Raw genomic sequence first — 23,185 nt, forward strand, 5'->3', positions numbered from 1 at the left:
TTGTATCATTTTTTTGGAAATATCTTCGTTGCACCAACTCCGCCACAGATAAAATAAAAATTCTAAATACTGCAAAACTCCAATCTAATTTCAAATTCAAATAACAGACACATAAACTGTTCCCAAACTGTTCCAACAGTTCACATCATGTGAAGCACGTAATTACAAAATTCTATCTCGTGCTCAATATCAATGTCTGTCAACACAGTAGACAAGTTGATTCACAAGTGGTGCAGTGAAGAAACAGTGACCATGATTTTCTTTTTGTCTTTTCTTACATTTCCTCTTGTTGAGTTCCTTCTTAAATCTTATTCATAGAACATAGAACATAGAACAGTACAGCACAGAACAGGCCCTTCGGCCCTCGCTGTTGTGCCGAGCAATGATCACCCTACTCAACCCCACGTATCCACCCTATACCCGTAACCCAACAACCCCCCCCCCCCCTTAACCTTACTTTTAAGGACACTACGGGCAATTTAGCATGGCCAATCATGGCCATCTGTAGTATCTTCCAGCTCTAAGGAAAAATTCAATGTCTAAAAGCTCAACTTGTGCTCTCTGAAAAGATGTAGCTTTATGTTGGGCCCAGCATTTCTGTTTTTGCTTCATATTTCCAGCATTTGTAGAGTTTTGCTTTCAATTACAACACTGGCTTGAATTCACCGAGTTATATGTTCCTTCAGCCTTTGAAATTAGAGGTGACAGCATTCACATTTATCTAATTCATCTTTGCAAGTTACTGTTCAGAAAGGTAGGACTAAATTTGTGCTGAGGTCTAGGGCATGCAAAAGTGCAAACTTGTCAAGCACAGAGAGGCAGGAGTAAATAGCAGCAAGTAGTCCTTGGAGTGTAGAATGAATGTCATTGATGATGATATATTACATGCAGGAAGAGAGACTACATTCCTGTTAAATTGGCACAATCTCCAGAATTTCAATAAATATAACTTTGGGATTTCTGACCTGTTCCTTCTCTAAACAATAGCAGGTGTACCCTCCACTTCAGTTCATCACTTGCTATTTATTGGTAACATCTTTGTCATAGTAATCAGAACCACTTTCTAAATTTTCCAGTAATTCATACATTTAACAATTTTTACTAGCTTCATGGTATTATAATTGAAGCTCCAATCCAACACTGTTGCTAAAAGATAAGGAGGCATAATTAAAAATGTTTTTAAAGAAACAAATGGCTTATTCACATAAGCATGAATACATCCATTAAGATGTTAATTAGAGCAGAGCTGTCCTGTTTCTAATTTGCTGATATGGAACCATGTACGTTTATCATGGTCATAGTATGCCCAATATTGAACTGATTATATTGTCAAACCATTGATACGTGTTTGCACATTCCATTTTAACTATCAGAGGAATGTATTGGCAATAGTAAATAAATAGGTGTTTGGATTATTCTCTATATTGGAATGACCACATTCTGCTTTTCAGAAATAAATCCTTTCAAAATCATGCGATATCGCACACAATTTTAAACATTCTAGTCTAGTCTAGGCAGCACAAGTGGATAGAACTGTGGCTTCACAGCGCCAAGGTCCCAGGTTCGATTTTCCCGCTGGGTCATTGTCTGTGTGGAGTCTGCACGTTCTTCCTGTGTCTGCGTGGGTTTCCTCCGGGTGCTCCAGTTTCCTCCCACAGTACAAAGACGTGCAGGTTAGGTGGATTGGCCATGATAAATAGCCCTTAGTGGCCAAAAAGGTTAGGAGGAGTTATTAGGTTAAGGAGATAGAGTGGAAGTGAGGGCTTAAGTGGGTCGGTGCAGACTCGATGGGCCAAATGGCCTAATTCTGCACTGTCTGTTCTATGTTCTACGTATGTTCAAATAACAGGAAACATTTGAGATATGTCATTGCAGAAGCAGTAACCCCTTGGCTAATACTGGGGTTTTGTGGCCCTATTGTGGCGGGACCTGCCATTTATGGTGAAGCAGGCCTGCCAAAAGTCCAGATACATTCCCATAGAGAGTAAAATGAACCCCAAGGCTGCTCTCAGATCCCTCTTTATCTGTCATCAAGTTGTGCAGAAGAGGGGGAAGCTCGGTGGTGCAGTGGTTAGCACTGTTGTCTCATGGCACTGAGCCACCAGGTTCGATCCTGGCCCCGAGTCACTGTCCGTATGGAATTTGGACATTCTCCCCGTGTCTGCATGGGTCTCACCCCACAACCCAAAAGATGTGTAGGCTAAGTGGATTGGCCATATATTTTTATTAAAACAGTAAAAATAAGGGCAGCAAGGTGGCGCAGTGGTTAGCATTGCTGCCTCACGGTGCCAAGGTCTCATGTTCGATCCCGGCTCCGGGTCACAGTCCGTGCGGTGTTTGCACATTCTCCACATGTTTGCGTGGGTTTCGCCCCTACAACCCAAAGGTGTACACGTTAGGTGGATTGGCCATGCTAAATTGCCCCTTAATTGGAATAAATGAATTGGGTACTCTAAATTTATTTTTAAAACAGTAAAAATAAACAAACCAACAAAACAAACACACAAATAAACAAGTAAATATATTTTTAAAAGCTGTACAGAAGAGATCTGGAAGTAAACCATTATAATTAGAACAATTGTGTAGCAATAATAAACTGAGATCCAAAAGACCACAATCATGATAAAATAGAACACATCAAAAAAAATTGAAATTAATTGACACATTTAATCAAACCTTTGCAGGTTTTATGCAGTCACAGCACAAATATGACCTTGATCACCCAGCCAAATGCAATGTATTGGTGGAAACTACCCACATTTTGTTTCCACAGAGTTAAGCAGCTGTTTATAGTGCAGCATATCATCTTTTAACTTCCCAGTCGTCATATTTTCTGTTGAAGAGCTAGCAAGAGTTAATGGGCAATTGGTCAGTATTTGAGCTAAAATTACCTTCTTTGTTAACATTTAGAGAAAATATATTATCAGCCCAATGGGCACTAAAAAAGTGGAATTAACTGAACAGTTCTACTAATGAAATGGCACAGGTATAATGAGTGAAGTGGCCTCCATCTGTGCTGTTCATTCCAAGATTCTACAAACACATTATTGGAAACAGGTGTTATATTTACTGGTGACAAATTCAACCACATTATTTATTATTAAATGAATTGCTATAATCTGAAAAAAAAAATTTGAACATACAACTGCTTAATCAGAATGCAGCCACTGGAATCAGCCATTTTTGAAAAAACAATTATCTATTCTAATCACTTGTGCTGTTGAATACAATTTGGTGCTCTTGTTGTGCAGAACCAGACAAGTATTTAGACGTTTCTGACTTACAACTCTTTAATCAAAATGTACAGATCCCAGAATGAGAGAAAATCAATACTGCAAAACAATGTTATTGTCAACCCAAAGCAATAAATATTCTTACCCTTACAGATCACTCTCAATGGGCCCAAATTGCTCAGAGTACTTGACAACTAAAAGTAAAAGAAAAACAGACATTGTACAAAAAATAACAAATGTTGATTGAAATTAATACAATATATTTACTGCAACTACAAAAGCAGGTCTGAGGGTTTACTACAGAGAATAATTCACCATCTGACTCCCCAAAGCATTTCCATCATCTACAAAGTATAAATCAGGAGTGTGAAGGAATATTCGCCACTTAACCTGAGTGAGTGCAGTTTTTACAACACTCAAACGGTTCACATAATTTAGGACAAAGAAGTCCACTTCACCAGCACCTCATCCACCACCTTAAGCATTCACTTTTTTTATATATTATTTTTTTTAACTTTAGATTACCCAATTATTTTTTCCAATTAAGGGGCAATTTAGCGTGGCCAATCCACCTACTCTGCACATTTTTGGGTTGTGGGGGCGAAACCCACGCAGACACGGGGAGAATGTGCAAACTCCACACAGAGAGTGACCCAGAGTCGGGATCGCACCTGGGACCTCAGTGCCGTGAGGCGGTTGTGCTAACCACTAGGCCACCGTGCTGCCCACCTTAAGCATTCACACCCTCCTCCACCAGTGCATCATGACTGCAGATTGTTATCAATTACAAAATGCATTGCAGAAACTGTCCAAGGCTTCTTTGACAGCAACATGTAAACTCACAACCTCTACTACTTAGAACAAGGGTAGACCACCACCTGCAAGTTTCCCTCCAAGTCACAAACCATCCGTGGAAATTTATCACCATTCTTTCACAGTGGTTAGCACTGCTGTCTCACAGCGCCAGGGACCCGAGTTCAACTCAGGCTTTGGGTGGCTGCGAAGTTTACACTTTTGCACTTTGTCTGTGTGAGTTTCCTCCAGATGCTTTGGTTTCCTCCCACGATCCAAAGATGTGCAGATTAGGTGGACTGGCCATGTTAAATTGCCCCTTGTTGTCCAAAGATGTCTCGGTTAGGTTAAGGGATTCCGGGGATAGGACAGGGGAGTGGCTCCTTCTGCACTGTAGTGATTCTATGAATACTGGTTCAAAATTCTGGAACTCCCTCCCTAACATGGTCGTGGTTCAAGAAGGTGGCTCACCATCATCTTCTCAGGAATAATTGGGATGGGCAATAAATTCCAGCAAGGCCAACACTGCCCATGTTTCATGAATGAATAAAAGGAATGAATGTAATTGGGAAATTAAAATATTACATTTAAAGCAGACGTGTATTGTTTTCAGGCATTGGGAACCAAACTAAAACTGTATATCATAGGTATTTAAAATTCCAACCACAATATGCTTGGGAAAACATTCCAAAATGCTTCACAGTAAAATAATTTGACAAAAGCTAACGGGTCTTTAAGGAAGACAGAATGATGGAGAAGCACAGAGGTTTAGGGAGGGGATGACTGAGCTTAAGATCCTGATTGGTGAAGGCACGGCGATGAAAAACCAGAGTTAGAGAAACGCACAGCTGTTGCAGGACTGTCCAGCTGGAGAAGGTTACATAGATAGTGAGGCACAATTCTTTAGAGGTGGAAATTATAAAGCTGAGGTAGTCACACACTGAAAGCCGATATACATCAGCGAGAACAAGGACAAGTGGTGAGCGGGGCATGGCGTAGGTTAGAGTTTTGACTATAGCAGGAGTGCATACGTAAAACATTATGGATGTAGTCTTTGTGATGGAGAGGATTTTGGGTCACAAACTCAACTCAGGACCAAGTAGAACACGTAGGTCCAGCAAGAGATGGTGGCCAGAGCGAGTGATAGAATCATTGGTGATTTGTTTGTTACAAGGGCTAAAGACACTGGGCGGGATTCTCTGTTTCTGAGACAAATTGTTGACGCAAACACACAATTTGGGGACTTCCACGACTGAAAGACTGACGCCACACTGAGGCCGATTCTCCTACTATTGAGGGGCTAGCACCGGTGCTATGTGGAACACAATAGATTCCAATGAAAAACGGTGCGTGATTCGCCGGGTCCGTGATTGACGCTCAGGAGGCTGACAAGCTGCAGTCGCACGGATACATGACACTCCCACCACATACTTATTCCAGCCAACAAGATGGCAATGGTTGTGCTGGAGCGCACCCATACAGCTTATGTGTTATTCAGTGCCCTGGGGAGACACCTATACGGCCCGTGGCACTAAGTTCAAAATGGGCTGTTAGCGGTCTGCGCAGCTGCATGGCTGCCTTGCCAGCTGTGGCAATGGTGTTCCATGCCCGTCCACCCCGACCCCACGGCCCACTTCCTGGCCACCCCCACTACTCTCCCGGCTCTGGCAGAAGCCTTGTGGCCAGCGGCACAACTGTCAGCAAACTATGGCGATGTTGGACACTTTCTGTACCCCTTCTCTCTCCCTCAGCAGCCGCCATGCCAGTTTCCCAATTTTTAAAAGCACAAGTGAACCACGCTGTCAGGAACGTGGCCCATTGGAAGTGGAGATTTGCGAAAGGCCCAGAGAATACTGGGTCGTACCCGCTAATGATATGCAAACGGTGTCTACTGTACGTGCATTCCAGAACGCATTGATGCCGCTGTTGAGGTGCTGGAGAATTGCAATTTGCCATCAAATTGGCACCTGTCGCAATTTTGCCGTTGGAACTGATTCTCCGCCCAATCGTCTTTCCTGATTTCGGCGTCGGCCAACAGAAAATCCTACTCAATAACTTTGGTCTTTCCTGTGATTCACTGGAGGAAATTGTGGGTCATCCAGGCAAGCAGTCTGACACCACAGAAAATAAATAGTGATGAGGTAGAGCGAGGTGTCCTCAGGGTGCATGCAGAACCTGAACTCAATTTAAACGTCCAGACATTCCACTGAATGTATGTCGTTTTTTACTTTCTCAGAAGCAGTTTGATTTGAGAAAAAAAATACAGCTTTAATGATGTCATGTAGTTAACATCACTGCCAGTAAAGCAATTAAGATGATACATGTGCTTACTTTCCTTGTAGGTCAGTGTACAGTAATGAGCTGTAACAATCTAAAATGATTTCTTGTCCTCTCCACAGATCGTATTTTTCCCACTGCCGCCATGGCAGCTATCAGCTAATTCATCAGACCAAAGAATCATAGACGATTGTGTTTAATATGAAAATTCTTGCATGTGCAACAAATAAAATTTCTTGTTCTATTTTTGTCTTCTGTTGTTATTTTCCAAGTGTTCAGAGCCAAAGGCTATTGCCAGCAGCAAACATGATTCTCATGAGCTTGATTGTGACTTTATGTAAGCATTATCTGGTGATTTAACATGTCTAGAAATTTAACAAAAGTCTTTATTAAGATTTTCATCTGCTGGATTGATCCCAAGCCCTTTCATGATCTGCTAGTCTCCTGAAAACAAAGTGTGGGCGATAAACCACAAAACAGGTTTATATAAATCAGGAGATAAAAATAACAAGGAAATGCAGAAATTGCCATTGTTTCATCTGAAGATATCATTCCTTGTTTGAATATGGGTATGTGATCCTTCAGAAAAGGTTCTGCTAAAAATATGAAATACACATGGCTGGATTCTCCGCTGTCGGGATTCTCCGTTGCACCGGAAGCCCGGGGATTTCCTGACGGCGTGGGGCTGCCCACAATAGGAAACCCCATTGGCCGACTGGCAAGACTGAGAATCCCGGGGGTGCGCCGCACTGGCAGCGTGATGCTCTGCCCCGCCGTGCCACATTTCTGTTTCACCCCGCTGGCGTGATGCTCCATTATGCCGGCTGGTCAATGGGGTTTCCCATTCTGGGGCAGCCCCATGCCATCGGGAAACACCCGGGCTGCCAGGCAGCGGTGGTGTTACAGCCGAAAAGGTGTTGTTGGGTCAGAAATCCTGTTCAATTTTGAATTTAACCCAGGCGGGTTTCATACAAGCAGGAATTCCCCCTGGAGGTGTCGGGGTCAGTTATCAAAATATTTGAATCTCCAATTAACTCATCCAGAATTTACACAGCTGATGTATAGGTTTCCTCATGATATGTGGAACTTGTCAGGGTAAAACAGGTGGGAGCACAAAAAGTGTTTGTTCAGTGAAACTGACAGGCTGGGAAACCTTCAAAGACAGAAACTGAACAATTGCAGCCCTACCTAAATGAGAGTTTCTCACAACACTTGTTCTGAGAGCGAGCTCTTAAAATTTTCAACTTCTTGGAAGTTATTTCACTTGTATTGCACTTAAAAAACCTGGTAATTATGTGGTGTCACTGACAAGGCCAGCATTTTTTGCCCATCCCTAATTGCACTCGAACTGAGTGGCTTGCTCGGCCATTTCAGAGGGCAGTTCAGAGTTGACTACATTACTGTGAGTTTGGAATCACATGTAGATCACATCAGGTATGGATGGCCAATTTCCTTTCCTAAAGGACATTAATGAAGCAGATGTTTTTTTTACAACAATCAATGTTATCCGTCATGGAGATGAGCTGTCAATTCCAGATTTTATCAACTGAATTTAAATTCCACCAGATGGCGTGGTAGGATTCTAACCTGTGGCCCAAGAGAATTAGGATGGGCCTCTGGGTTACTAGTCCAGTGATACTACACCTACACCACTATCTCCCCATGGGAGCATCTTATACAGCGTTGCCTTGTACCTTTGATGAGGAGTAAGAGGCACAAGAAACATCACCAGGAGTGAAGTGTTGGCTAGTGTAGACTTGAGAGATGAACAGACACTTCCAACACTGATGAAGGTTCAACTCAATTTTATTAACTATTTCTAACGAACTAACATACGATGACTGTGGGTCTAAATTATGCGAACTTAAACTAGAGACCTAAGCCTTGTCCGAACCAGTTGATTCTCTCAGCACGTGTTGTGAGTCTGTGCTGGGCTGGATGAGTTCTTGTTACACTCAGAGGCAGCACTCAGAATGGCGCTGGGACTCTGCGAGGTGCGTGAACGACAGGCATGGCGTTGGGCTTGAGTAAGATTTTATACGTGTACGGGAGCGTGCCCATGCCTTCGAAAACATCATGGTATTGCTGGATGATGGAGTCAAGTTGCACCCTGAAGTCTGTGTCAGAGGATGCAGACACATCGCTTGAAGAGAGAGAGTGTACTCTCTGCACTAAGTGGAGCAGCTTTCATGCCTGCGCACCAAGCAAGTAGGCTTTTGAGGCAGCAACAATCTTGAACGGGAAAATGACTGCGTGAGCACGATGTGTCACCTCAAGGCGGCAGGAGCCACTGGCGGCGTTGGCATTGCCATTGTAGTCCAGCAATTTGCAGGCAGATGGCAGGACAGCAGGCTGTACGCAGATCTTATGAAAATCAGACGACGCGATGAGATTGGCAGAAGCGCCAGTGTCCAGGCGGAACCTGACAGGGGTCCGGTTGACCGTAAGGGTGGCACACGACTCATCATCCTGGCTGACGCTGTGGACATGGACGGGTTCAGTGCCACGCTTGGGGGACATCCTGTTCGTAGTAACAACGCCGATTTGGAACGGGACCTGTGGATCATTGCAGGCACAGTCAGAATCAAGGTCTAGAGTAGGTTCATTGACGGCAGGCTGGATAGCCCTGACATCCCTGTGGGGCTGGGTGGACCTCCTAAAAACAGGAGGCATGGAAGATCGGCACATTGCAGCATAGTGGCCTCGTTTGCCACACTGCAGGAAGCGTCGGTGAAGTGTGAGTATTGGTGCTTCAGATCAGGATATAAAGCTGCTTTAGAGAGAGGAGTGGGTGGAGCTGCACAATGTTGTGGCCTTCTGAGTCTTTTGCAGAAGAAGACTGGAAATTCTGTGTGCGTCTTCAGGCCTGAAAATGTTCCACAGCTCATATTTCCTGCCCTCCTGAGGTCCTTGAACAACTTGAGGCACCGTCTCCAGTTGTGAGGGATCACACTCCTGATGCCCATTTCCTCGGCCGCTTTCAGCCACACCTACTTGTTTGGAGATGCTGAACTCTTCCTGCTGAGCTCCAGGTAAGAGTCAGAAACCCAGAAAGTTGGGGATGCATGGTGTTGCTGGTGGTGGTGCTGGGTGGAATCATTTCCAAGTATCCTTTCCTTACCTGCAGTTGCTGAAGATTCAGGTAGCAATTATTGTTGAGCCATTCTGACCCTTCTCAATGTCCCTTTAACTAGAAATCCTTTTCTTGATAGATGTTGTACGTAATTCTGCCACCCTCTGTCATTGGTCAGGAGGTCCGGGAGTGAGATAATCATGTTGAGACTGAGTAAAAGAGCCATGGCAAAACTTGCTTCAATTACAAATATGTTCCCAATCTGTAACGGCCCCACCCACAGCATGCATTTCTGTTGTGCTAACATTTCACCACATAAGACCATGTGTCATGCTGCTTGCCTGATATTTCTCCCAATTAAATCGTGGAAAGACTGAAGCTATTACCAGTCATCAAAATTGTGGCTTTCAAAATAGAATCAGATAAATATCTGTGTGATGAATGTAGGAAATTGTTATATATTAGACCAAATTAATCTTCATTTGGAGAGGCAGGGATTAATCAAGAACAGACGGCATGGCTTTGTTCAGGGGAGGTCATGACTGACCAATTGATTGAATTTTTCGAAGAGATGACCAGGTGTGCAGATGAGGCAAATGCATTTGACGTAGTCTACTTAGACTGCAGCAAGGCCTTTAATAAGGTCCCACATGGGAGACTGACAGCGAAGGTACGAGCCCATGGGATCCAAGGAAATTTGGCAAATTGAATCCAGAAATGGTTGAGTGGCAGGAAGCAGAGGGTGATGGTCAAGGGGTATTTTTCTGACTGGAAGCCTGTGTCCAGTGGGGTCCCGCAGGGATCGGTGTTGGGTCTCTTGATGTTTCTGATTTATATGAATGATTCAGACATGAATGGAGAGTCAATCAGTATGTTCATGGATGATACGGAAATTGGTGTGGTGATAAATAATGAGGAGGAAAGCTGTAGATTACAGGAGGATCTGGACGGGCTGGTCAGATGGACTAATCAGTGGCAAATGGAATTCAGTCCAGGTAAATGTGAGGTGATGCATTTGGATAGGCAAACAAGGCAAGGGAATATATGATAAATGGCAGGACCCTGGCAAACACCGAGGATCAGAGGGACCTTGGTGTGCATGTACACTGGTCCCTTAAGGTAGCAGGGCAGGTAGGTACAGTGGTTAAGAAGACATAAGATATACTTGCCTCTATTAGCCAAGACATAGAGTTTAAGAGCAGGGAGGTTATGCAAGAATGTTGGTTAGGCCACAGTAGGCTATTTTGTGCAGTTCTGCAATCCACATTAAAGGAAGGATGTGATAGCACTGGAAAGGGTGCAGAGGAGATTTACCAAGATATTGCTTGGGCTGGAGTGGTTTTTCTATGAAGAGAAATTGGATAGACTGGGGTTGTTTTCCTTGGATCAGGGGAGGCTGATGGGGGACATGATTGAGATGTATAAAATTATGAGGGACATAGCTAGAATAGACAGGATTAAACTTTTCCCCTTAGGGGGATGAATGACCAGGAAGCATAGATCTAAGGTAAGGAGCAGGAGGTTTAGAGGGGAAGTGAGTAAACATCTTTTCACCCAGAGGGTGGTGGAGGCCGAGACCCTCATAACAGTTAAGAAATATTTAGATGTGCACTCGTGATGCAAAGGCATACAAGGCCAAGGCCCAAATGCTGCAAAATCGGGTGGTTGTTTTTGACTGACGCAGATGCAATAGGCCAAAGAGCTTTTTTCTGTGTGGTAGATGTATATGACTCTCGTATACTTGTTGCTGTAATGTTATTAGATTCAGACTGACAGCATGACTGCTGAAGCTGTGATTAAGGGGTCAGAAAAGTGAGCTAATCATTTGTTGAATCCATTTACTTGTTTACAGATCAATGGCTAATGGAAAATTGTTTTGATTTTTGAGGATTCCTGGGTTGTGAAGAATTTATGAGGGTTGGAGCTTAGTTCTGGATAAATAGGTCGTGAGACATCTTAATGGGAGAAGACCGAAGAATGCCTTATGAAATGAAATGAAATACGCTTATTGTCACAAGTAGGTTTCAAATGAAGTTACTGTGAAAAGCCCCTTGTCGCCACATTCCGGCGCCAGTTCGGGAAGGCTGGTACAGGAATTGAACCGTGCTGCTGGCCTGCCTTGGTCTGCTTTAAAAGCCAGCTCTTTTGCCTTGTGCTAAACCAGCCTCTGCGATGTAATTAATGGGTGGAGCCAGGTCTGTCTGTAGTTTTGCAGTTTGCCATAGGACTTTTGTCTGACAAGGCAGAGTTTCAGCTGGCTCTTGGAAGGTTGTCTTCAAGGTCTTTGCACAGAGAAAAGCAAGTAAACCTGATTGTTAACGTTATTTATAAGTGGTCATTGAATAATATTGGTTTGCTTAATTGGAATATATAATTGCATGTGCAAGTAATAAGTTCAAGTTTTTCCCCCTTTTATTGAAGAACTGTTTGAACTATTAATAATTTTTAATAATCTGTATTGTCACAAGTAGGCTTACATTAACACTGCAATGAAGTTACTGTGAAAAGCCCATAGTCGCCACATTCTGGCACCTGGTTGGATACACAGAGGGAGAATGTAGAATATACTATAATACTGTTACTTTTTTGCTAATGTAATTGATTCTGTGTCTAAATTAAAGATTGTTTTAACATAAATTATACCTATTAGTCAGTGTTCTCACTCCTGGGGCAAGTATCCTTTCCTCACAATGTTGTGTTCTGATATAACCGTTGTGGTGATGTACACAGAACATCTAGTTGTTTAACTAGAAAGATAACTAACAGATTATGATGCAGACAATGGCTACTGAATGAATTCATTGAATTTTCCTGGAGCTACTCGAAGTGCAACTCTCATTTATCTTACTACCAACTGGCAAGTAGTCATGTCATGTGATAGATGTCTGGTTGGAGGTCACTGTATACAGAAGTGTGCACAGGCAGATCACCACATCTCCCTTCCTCTGGAAATGTTAACGTTTGTATTCAAATATAACTGTGTCTTACAAAACATGATCTGCATTATCATTTTACACATGTTATATCTGCATATCTGCAGATGCAACTGTGCTTCACACATGAAATGCCTGATGAATGTGTCCCTGGTGCACAGCTTATTGGACATTCACAACGCTATCGCCTTGTTGGTCTTCTGAACTTTTATCGGTTGCTCGATGTCGCTTTAACTTCCAGCAGACCGGTTTTCTGGCAGGTCGTTTTTGTCTTATCACTTTGTTTAGCCTTTTGACGCGATGCATCCAGAAGCCTGGTTTCCTTGCTGGCCTTCTGTGTGTGAACAGCTTTTAAAATTTTCTAACGCAATGTTTCTTGCTGCTTCGTTGTGTACTTTCTGGCCTATTGGCCACATTGCCGATGCCTTCTTCTTCGCAACCCATGGTATCCTCCACTCTCCTTCTCTTCCTCTTCCTTTTTGTGAGAGGGATCCTGTGACTGCGCCTCTTTTTCTTTTTTGCTTTGGCGGCATCCAACATGCCGCTGGACTGTACCATATGACTAGTTGCTTGTGGATCATCTGCTGTGAAGGCTGACCCTGGCTTGTCTGCCATTATAGCTGCCTTTGGAGCCTTGGCTGGACAAATCAGTTTTGGTTGATCCATGGTTGTGTCCGCATGCCGAGTTGCATGCCCCTCAGCTGGTGAAATGTCCAGTGTCAGCAAACTTATGGAAGATTGTGTGGTCGCTGTAAAGTCTGCATCTTCAGGAGTTGTCTGCAAAGCCTCGCACTCTGATGTCTGGGCTAGATCCTCGTCTGATAGGATGATATCTGTATGCTCTGTCATTGTAGAACTGCACACAGATACAGCCATCTGCGCTTCTCGCACATCTCTTGGTGGAGTGGCCTCAAGCATTGGAGAGTCCACTGCAGGAACCATTTTGTGGGCCTTAGATGCTTCACCATGTGCCTCTGGAGCCAGTTTCTCCAGATTTGGGATGATTTCTTCATTTATCAGTCTGTTCACAGCTGTGTTGCTCGCATATGATGAGTTTGTTACTGCAATTTCACTTTCGGCCTCTGCATAAGCTATCTTAGAGCTTTCACACTCATTGTTGTCCTGCACAGACTGGGAGTCCCTTGTGATCACATTGTCACTCCCGCCAAACCACCTGAATAACATTTCATAGTTGTGCTCATTGAGCTCACCACCTAAGTCTCCACTTTCCTCATCGTATTCATTGTCTTCGTAATTATCATCGTAGTATTCATCATCGGAGTCACTATCGTCTGCAATGGCTTCGCCTGTAAAGTGCAGCATTGCACATTGTTCACGCAAGAGGCGACTAATTTCAAAGTCAGCAGCGAATCTTGCTGCAGAACTTTCATATAACACTCCATGCTCTGGAACTTCAGGAGGAGTGAAGGAATTGAGGATGGAGTCATTTGGTCCAGTTTGTATAACTGTTTGACGAGTACCCCGAGCCTTATGCTTCTGTTTTGTTTTAATGGTTTTCAGTGTGACATTGTTTCCTTTCTTCCAGTCGGTCTGGCACCCTGTGCACCCCTTGATTTCTGGTTCACCAAAGAATAAAAAGTCAAACTCGTCATGCCGCGACTCCACCTGGTTTATTTTCGTGACTACCTCATTTGTGAAATACTCATTTGGCTCAAACGTAAACTCCAGAGTGAAGCTCATTGGCTGTTCAAGCTCTGAAAATTTAACATTTTCATCTTGTAGATGCTTTAATATAGGCTCATCATGCTACTGTATCATGCCACTGAACAAAGTCGCATTCTTGAAGACAGTTAACCAGAATTCTGGAATTCTCTTTGGCTCTTTCATCTCATCATCTGCTTTGCCGTCCTCCACGTTGACTTTTGCTTGAATCTTGTCGTATAACTGTGCCAGTATATCTAGTTCCCAGTCACAATGATCCTCCATCGCAGCACTGCCTGGAATGTACAGCCGTTCAACCAGATTCAGGGCCTCACACGCATCCACTCCTATGATGGACTTGCGTTTCATATCCACAATGGAAAATGGCATTATGTGACTTCTGTTGTGTACCCTGCTTCGAATTCACATAAACCCAGCGTCTCAATCTCATTCCCACTGTAGTCTACAAGCAGTCTCGGTTGATTGATGACTTTTGGTTTAACCCACAGCCTGTGCAAATCGGACAGACTGAGGAGGTTGGCTCTCGCTCCTGTGTCAAGCTTGCATTTTATCAATGTGTCGGTCAGCATCACTAGAATTGTCCACCTGTTTTTGATTGTATCAGCTTCATCATCACTTTAGTCACAACTAGTCAGTAACAATTCTTCACTTTCCATAGTCGGACTCATTGTGCTCTTGGTTGTAATCAGATCAATGTAGAACTGTTCTTCAAGGGGCATCTCATCAACTGTGCTGACTGATCTTGTTTGGTCCACTGTAGGATGCGAAAAACATTGCTTCGCAAAATCGTTTGTAACATACTTTCCCTTATGCTGGACATTGCCATGGCCCATGACAATTGCTGCATCGCTAGCATAAGATGGCGGACCCAGTTGGCCACTTAAAATGGCTGCCTGCACTGAGACCAATTTTTTTATTGAACTGCGTCACAGTGCTGATGGCGCTGGTGTCTTCCAGATTGGCGCCAAAATGTTTCAAGCTTAGTGTGTACTGATCTGCTGTGCAGCCAGCTCACTTGCATGGCAGATCTTGATCGCATTTTCTAATTTCAGTTCTTCTTCCCATTACAATCTCTCACAGAGTTTATCATTTGATATCCCAAACACTATCTGGTCGCATATCATCGATGACTTCAGAATACTGAAATTGTAGGACTGGGCCTTCAACCGCAAGACAGTTACAAAGCTATCAAAAGATTTGCCTGCTTTTTGGGTACGCGTATGAAACGTTCAAATGTTTCGTTTTTCTTCAGAGAGCAATGCCGATCACCTCATCTTGCTTTCCTCTTCTCTGTCGAATGCGAAAGTATTGTATATTTCTATTGCTTGAGGACCTGCTACCGTAAGCAGCAACGCAATACGCCTCTCGACAGGCTGTGCCTACAGACCAAGGGCTGCAACATAGAGTCTAAATTGTTGCTTGAAAACATGCCAATTTTCATTTACGTTACTTGAGATTTGAAGCTGGTGGGATATCTTCAAACCTTCCATCTGTACGGCTCATCTACGTTGAGTTGCAGATGGCCATAGTTCACAAGGTCGGCGGAAGAATCTTCTCTTTTCATCCTTCAGCCTATTTCATCCGTCTTCTCAGTTGTTATCTTTAAATGTTCTGCACTCCTGGTACAATGCTGTGTTCAGTGATATAACCGTTGTAACATTGTAACAGAACATCTGGTTGTTTAACTAGAAAGATGATTTATTAACAAACAAGTGGAGAGATAACTAACAGACTATGATACAGACAAGACTACTAAATGAATTCAGTGAATAATACTCTAAGTGCTAATATTCACTTGTACGTCTTACTAAAAACTAGGGGTTATCTCAAGTCACATGATAGATATCTGACACCAACAGCTGGTTTGAGGGCACATTGCTAACTATATGCAGAACTGTGCACAGGCATATCACCGTACATAGTTCTATAATTTGAAATTGGTGGGTTTCTCGTGCGGGCTCCTAACATCTGAAAAGAAAACATTTGCAGGACTATAGGGAGAGTGTGTAGAATGGGATTTATTGAGTTATTCACGCATGCTGAGAGCTGGTTCGGACACAATGGGCTGAATGGCCTATTTATGAGCTGGAACCATGATTCTTTGACTCCATCCCTCTCCCTGGCCATTGAATGAAATTATACCAGAATGTTTGCAACTATAGCATCCTATTTGACCCTGAGCTGAGCTTCAGACTCAATACACTCTACATAAGACCATTTACTGCCACCTCTATAACACCACCTGTCTACCCTTCCCTCAGATCATCTGCTGCTTAAACTTCAGTCTGTGCCATTGTTATCTCCAGATGCAACTATTCAAATGTTCTCCTGGCTGTCCTAGCACCCAGCCCTTTAAAGTTGAATTCATCTAAACCTCTCTTGTCTGTACCCTATATTGCACTAAATCCCATTCACTCATCAACACATGATCGATAATCTGCAAGAACAACTTATATATGTTTTTAACCCAATAATATGCTGCAAGCTGCTTCACAGGAGGTGGAAGCATAAACAAACGTAGTCACCAAAACACAGAAGGCAAAATTAGGTCAGATGGTCAAAAGTGGGAGAATGACCCATAACAATGCGGGTCATACAGACCAGTCTCCCTGTTAAATGTTGACGCCAAATTGCTGGCCAAGATTTAGGCTTTGAGAATAGAGGATTGTGTTCCGGGGGTGATAGGGGAGGTGCAGACGGGATTTGTTAAAGGAAGACAGCTAATGGCCAATGTTAGAAGGCTCTTGAATGTCATCATGATGCCCTCCGAGGGGAGGAAGGTGGGGGTGGTGGTCGCAAGAGACCCAGAGAAGGCCTTCGACTGGGTGGAGTGGAAGTATTTGTGGGAGGTCCTGGGTGGTTTGGGTTTGGGCAGGGTTTTGTAGACTGGGTCCAGGCGCCGGTGGCGAGTGTGCGGACGAACCGGGTAAGTTCAAAATATTTCAGTCTGAGCCGGGGGACGAGGCAGGGGTGTCCACTCTCCCCACTGTTGTTTGCCATGGCTATAAAGCCATTGATGATGGCGCTGAGAGTGTCAAAGGACTGGAAGGGGCTAGTCCGGGGGGGTGGGGGGTGGGGGGATGGAAAACACAGCGTCTCGTTGTATGCGAAGGACCTACTCCTGTATATTTCTGACCCACGAGAGGGGAATGGGAGAGATTATGCAATCTTAGAGGAATTTGGCCGATTCGCGGGGTGCAAATTGAACATGGGAAAAAGTGAGGTTTGTGATCCAGGCGAGGGGGCAGGAGAGGAAGCTGGGGGCGTTGCCGTTCAAACTGGTGGGATGGAGTTTTCGATACTTGGGAATTCAGGTGGCAATGGGGATGGGAGCGGTGGCAGCAGTTACATGAATTAAATCTGGCCCGGTTAGCTGAGCAAATGAAGGAGGACTTTCGGAGATGGGACATTGTCCATTGTCACTGGCGGGGAGGGTACAGACAGTAAAGATGACGGTTCCCCCGAGATTTTTGCTTGTTTTCCAGTGTCTCCCTATTTTTATACCAAGGTCTTTTTTCAGTGGGTTAATGCGGTGATCTCTGGATTTGTGTGGGCGGGTAAAACCCCGTGAGTCAGGAAAGTGCTGTTGGAGGGTTGGCCTGCTGAACCTTAGGAATTACTACTGGGTGGCAAATATAGCCATGATCAGGAAGTGGGTAGTGAGGGAGGGGTTGATATGGGAATGGGTGAAGGTGGCACCATGTAGGAGGCACAGGTTTAGGAGCACTGGTAACAGCATCTCTGCCATTCCCGCCAGCCCGGTACTCTACAAACCCGGTGGTGGTGGCGGCTGTGAGAGTTTGGGGACAGTGGCAGAAGCATATGGGAGGGGAGGGAGCGTGCATCAGTGTGGGCTCCAATTTGTGACAACCACTGGTTTGTCCCGGGGAAGTTGGATGGGGGGTTTCGGAGGTGGCAGAGAGCACGCATTGAGAGACTGGAGGATCTATTTATCAATGGGAGCTTTGCTTGTTTGAAGGATTTGGAAGAGGAGTTTGAATTGCCAAGAGGGAATGGGTTTCGCTATCTGCAGGTGAGGGAGTTTGTGCAAGGGCAGATTTTAACCTTCCCGCTTCTACCGCCTCAAAGGATACAGGATAAGGTAGTTTCTAAAATGGGTGGGGCAGGGGAAGGACTCAGAAATGTATAAAGTGCTCATGGAGTGGGAGGGAATCCAGATAGGTGAGGTAAAGCGCAAATGGGAAAATGAACTGGGTAAGAAGCTAGAGGCAGGTCTGTGGGAGGATGCTCTGAGTAAACCCAACACGCCCGCATCATGTGCCAGGCTCAGCGTGATTCAATTCAATGTGGTTCACCAGGCACACATGACGGTGGCCCCGATGAACAGATTTGTTGGGGTGGAAGACAGGTGTGTGAGGTGTGCAGGAGGGTCCGCAAATCATGACCACATGTTTTGGGCATGTCCAAAGCTTTGTGAATTTTGGCAGGGATTTGCCGACGTTATGTCCACGGTGCTAAAAACGAAGGTGGCGATTTTTGGAGTATCGGAAGACCCGGGAGTCCAGGGGACGAGAGAGGCGGATGTTTTGGCCTTTGCCTCCACAGTAGCCTGGAGATGGATCCTATTATCCTGGAGGGACTCGGAGCCCCCAAAATCGGGGGTATGGGTGAGCAACGCGACGGGGTTTCTCAGGCTTGAGAAAATTAAATTTGCCCTGCGAGGATCAATGTTAGCGTTCGTCTGGAGGTGGCAGTCATTTATCAACTTCTTCAGGAAAAACTAAACTGTTAGCAGATACAATGGGGGGGGGGGGGGTAAAGGAATGAGGGGGGGGGGGGGGGTAGGTAGGAGAATTAGTTTAGTTCAGTTCAGTTTCGGCGGGATCGGCGAGAGGAGATGGAGGGACTTGGGAATTGTGTGTTTTGTTGGTTGGGGGAGGTGTTACGTACTGAATTATGTTTACATTTGTATTTGTATGTTTTGTTGTTATAAAACCATAAATGCCTGAATAAAATGTTTGTTAAAAAAAAAGAAAGGTCTTAATAGAAGAAAGAAAGTTAGAGAGGTGTAGGGAGGGAATTCCAGGGCATTGGGCACAGGCAGCTGAAAGCACAGAAACCAATGACAAAGTAATTAAAATTGGTATAGCCAAGAGACCAGAATGAGAGGACTGCAGATTCCTTGGGGCTGGGGGAGATTACGGAGATACAGAGGGGTGGGGCCATCGAGGGAATTGAAAACAAAGGTGAGAATTTTAAATTATAAATGTTGCCTGGCAGAAGCCAATGTAGGTTAGTGAACATAGAGGCGATAGGTGACCCAGGACTTGATGCAAGTAAGGACAGAGGTATCTGAGTTTTGGATGAAATCAAGTTTAGAGGGTGAGTCAATTCAAGGTGGTTCACCGGGCACACATGACGGTGGGAGACCAGTCAGGAGTGCATTGGAATAGTCAAGTATAAAGGTAACAAAGGCATGAATGAGAGCTTCAGCATCTGATGTGCTAAATTGGGGCAAAGTCTGTCCCGATTACAGAGATGGAAGTAAGATGAAAGGTGAATCATATATCTGGTCAGGGGTGCATCTCAGGGTCAAATAAGAAAATAAGCTTGTGAACAATCACAATTAATCTTGCATGATTGCTCTGGAGAGTGATGGAGCTTTTTAAAATGTATTCTTTCATGGGATCTGGATGTCATTTGCAAGGCCAGCATTTGTTACCCATCCCTTGGGGAGACACCAGAAGTATAAGTGCAGGAGGAGAAGAGGGGTCATTGCAAGTAATAATCTCGCTACAATTAGACAGATAACAATGGAGAACGGTGAGTGCATTTCCACCCAGCTGGATGGTGGAGCACTGAAGGAGGATGGCGTGGTCTGCCATTTAAAAGGCTGCAGACAGGAAGGATGTGGAGGGTTTATAACAATCACAAAGCATGTCACGTACCATTAATAATAGTCTGTGACTTTATGACAAGAACAGAAATCCAATGCGGTAGATTCAAACATGGAGTCCTGAGAAAGGTTGCATGCATTTGGGAAGCAACAACATATACAAGGTCTTTGGAAAAGAATGGGAGTTTGGAGACTGGATGTTGTTTGCAAGGATGGTGGGGTCAGTGTTTGATTTTTTTTTGAGTAGAGGGTTGATGACAATGGATCTAAAGTCTAGAGGACATCACCTGAAAAAGAAAACTGTTAATAATATTAGTTAATATGATGACCAGAAGGAAAGATTGGGGCTTGGCAGCTTAGTGGAAAGAAAGTGAAGGGAATAGGGAGTAGGTCTCATGGGCAAGATGAGCTTGGAGAGGGCATGATGGGAGACAGGAGAGATATTCGAGAAAATTGTGATTTCAGGACAAGCACAGGGGGGCTTTAGGGGAAATTTGGCTCAATGGGCTAGCGAAAGAGAGGGAAATGGCAGATGCAGCTGATCGAATGGTCTTGCCCTAAGTCAGAAAGAAGTTCCGATCTGGTGATGGATGGCTAAATCAGTAATCCATCATATCCTTTCAAATCTACGTCCCTTGAACTTAAGGAACCAGAGATGTGGACTGCATTGGGAAATACTCAGGGTGAGAAAGAATGATGGTTTTATTGGGACTTGGGCATGATTAAGTGAGGAAGCTCAGAGTCAGGCAACATGTTGATTTTAAAATTCTTAACTTTGTTTTCCTCCATGGCCTCACCCCCTTCCTGATTTTTGTGACTTTCACCAGTCTCACAGCCCTTTGAAATCTCTGGCTTTCAGGTTTTGTCCTCTTCAGGGCAGCACGGTGAGGCAATGGGTAGCACTGCAGTATCACGACGCCGAGGTCCCAGGTTCGATCCTGGCTATGGGTCACTGTCCATGTGGAGTTTGCACATTCTCCATGTGTTTGCGTGGGTTTCACCCCCACAACCCAAATGTGTGCAGGATTGGTGGATTGGCCACGCTAAATTGCCCCTTAATTGGATGAAATGAATTGGGTAAACTAAATTTATATTTAAAAAAAAGTTTTGTCCTCTTCCTCGTCTCTGACTTTCATTACTCCAGCACTGGAGGCCAAATCTTCACCTGCCTAAGCCTGGAATTCACACCCGAAGCATCGTCACCACTCTCCTATCTGTTTTTGTTTCAAAATTCTGACATTTACAGGATTTTCATTGATGGGTTTTTTAATTAAAATCGTGAATTTAGTACCACTTTAGTACTACAGGCAATTTTGTAATGTGGACTAAACCCACCAGGATTGGGTTAAACTGTCTTAACTTAATACACGATTACCAGGGCCAAAGGAAAGATATTCAATAATAATAAACTTTATTATTGTCACAAGTAACACTGCAACAAGTAGGCTTACATTAACACTGCAATGAAGTTACTGTGAAAATCCCCTAATTGGCACCCTCCGGCGCCTGTTTGGTACACAGAGGGAAAATTTAGAATGTCTAATTCACCTAACAAGGGACTTATGGGAGGAAACCGGAGCACCCGGAGGAAACCCACGCAGACATGGGGAGAATGTGCAGGCTCCGCACAGACAGTAACCCAAGTGGGAATCGAACCTGGGCCCCTGGCGCTGTGAATGAACAGTGCTAACCACTGTGCTACAGTGCCACCCATTCCACTCATTCCATTAGTTTAGGCTAAAGATGATTACAAGTTACAGAGGTGAAAGAATACTGTTGATCCAAGTCTCTCCTTCAAGATGCTCCTTAATGCTTACCTCTTTGATCAAACTTTTAGTATATCTCCTTAGGCAGCTCAATGTCCAATTTTGCCTGAAAGTGACTGGGGCTATTTCACAATGCTAAATGTAAGTTGTTGTTGTGGGTATAAAATCTCGCATGAAACAAGTGAACATTCACCTCAGAGCTAGTTCATCGATAATGTATTAGTATATATTCCTGAGATGCTGAGGTTTTACATTTTTTTCTGTCACTCTGACTGACTCTAACTTAAATATAGCAAACACAAAACATACACACAAATTAAAAATATTCTGATATGAAATGTGAAATGTTTTGTTAAATCCAGATCAACATATTTTTACGACCCATTACCTTTTTTAATGTTCAGATGCAGGTTAACCGTATTATATAAATGTGAAACTCAAGCACTCAGACTGCGTGCAAATGAAACAGGACACAGAAAACAGACCATATCTTAGCCAAAGAAATGAAAACAGCTAACTAAAAACAAAATTCCAGAAATTCCTTTCAACAAAGTCAAAATATTGAGGCAAAATATTTGGAATCAGTTGCAAACATACTGTAACGTAATTCACTCCTCCTTGAAGCTACCCATATAATGCCTGCCTCTGACCCTCCCCGCACTCCCACCAAAATGTGCTCCTCCCCAAACTCCTCCCTTGCCTCTGCGTTTACTACAGCTTTGCAAAAACTCTTAAGGTGGGCTGGGTACTCTTCCTTTCTTGTGAGGAAGCACTTAGCTCAAGCTCAGTTTAGCTCAGTTCCTCCCCTCCAGTGCATCACTGAAATTTTGTTGTTCTGCATCTGAGTCATACCCATGGTCCACGGTTTATTTTCAAATTCAATTCCTATTTTCCCCCAAAATTCTTGTCTTTTATTTTTACCTTCTATTCTCTTTATCCATTTGCACATCCTTTGTTTCTTTAAGCTATTCAAACGCTTCTTCCCATTTCTTGATTCACGTGATCTGTAAAATCATCAAATAATCCAATAATACTTCCTTCCTGCCTTTGGTCTACATTTCCTCAACCCCCAACCTGCACTGATTCTATCAACAAGCTTGTTCAGGTTACAAACATTAAACACATCAGGATTGGGGTTAAACTGCCTTAAATTCATACAGGATTACCAGGGCCAAAAGGGAAGATATTCATTCCACTAGTTTAAACTAAAGATTAATACAAGTTACAGTTGTGAAGGAACACTGTTAATACAAGTCTTACAGATAATTACTGAGTATAAGTATTGTCTAAAGAGCTCAATTGTGGAACATAAACTGCACCAACACTTTAACCTAGTAAAATAAAATCTGTGACCGTATTTCGGTTCCAGAGATACATCATTAGCATGCAATGTTATTCTACTCCAGAAGAGGGAGCATGAGGCCCCTTCGCAAGATAACCAAGGTATGTCAACTGGTTGAAGTTTGAATTGGTGGCCCAGATTTCTTTGGCACACTGATGGTGCTCTCTGATACATATGCACCAAATGATACAACAACACCAGGTGAGGGATAGATGTGTGGTTAATATCA

At 43.8% G+C, this 23,185-nt stretch overlaps 1 protein-coding gene and 1 long non-coding RNA gene across 3 annotated transcripts in view; one reads left to right on the forward strand and one right to left on the reverse strand.

Annotated features, from left to right (window-relative positions):
• Positions 1–23,185, reverse strand: part of fhit (fragile histidine triad diadenosine triphosphatase) — a 1,624,435-nt gene that overhangs the window by 1,495,672 nt on the left and 105,578 nt on the right. The window contains exon 2 of one of the 2 annotated variants that reach the window (XM_038810530.1): positions 3,379–3,427. The exons of the other annotated variant lie outside the window; for it this stretch is intronic. The gene's annotated coding sequence lies outside the window, so the exon portion shown is untranslated. The remainder of the gene's footprint in view (positions 1–3,378; positions 3,428–23,185) is intronic. 2 annotated transcript variants of the gene reach the window in all.
• On the forward strand, positions 5,102–6,546 carry LOC119973068. Its single transcript, XR_005462224.1, has 2 exons — positions 5,102–5,133; positions 6,425–6,546. It is a non-coding gene; the product is annotated as an uncharacterized LOC119973068 (long non-coding RNA).

The sequence above is a fragment of the Scyliorhinus canicula genome, chromosome 11 (assembly GCF_902713615.1).
Source record: "Scyliorhinus canicula chromosome 11, sScyCan1.1, whole genome shotgun sequence".
Classification (NCBI taxonomy): Eukaryota; Metazoa; Chordata; class Chondrichthyes; order Carcharhiniformes; family Scyliorhinidae; genus Scyliorhinus; species Scyliorhinus canicula.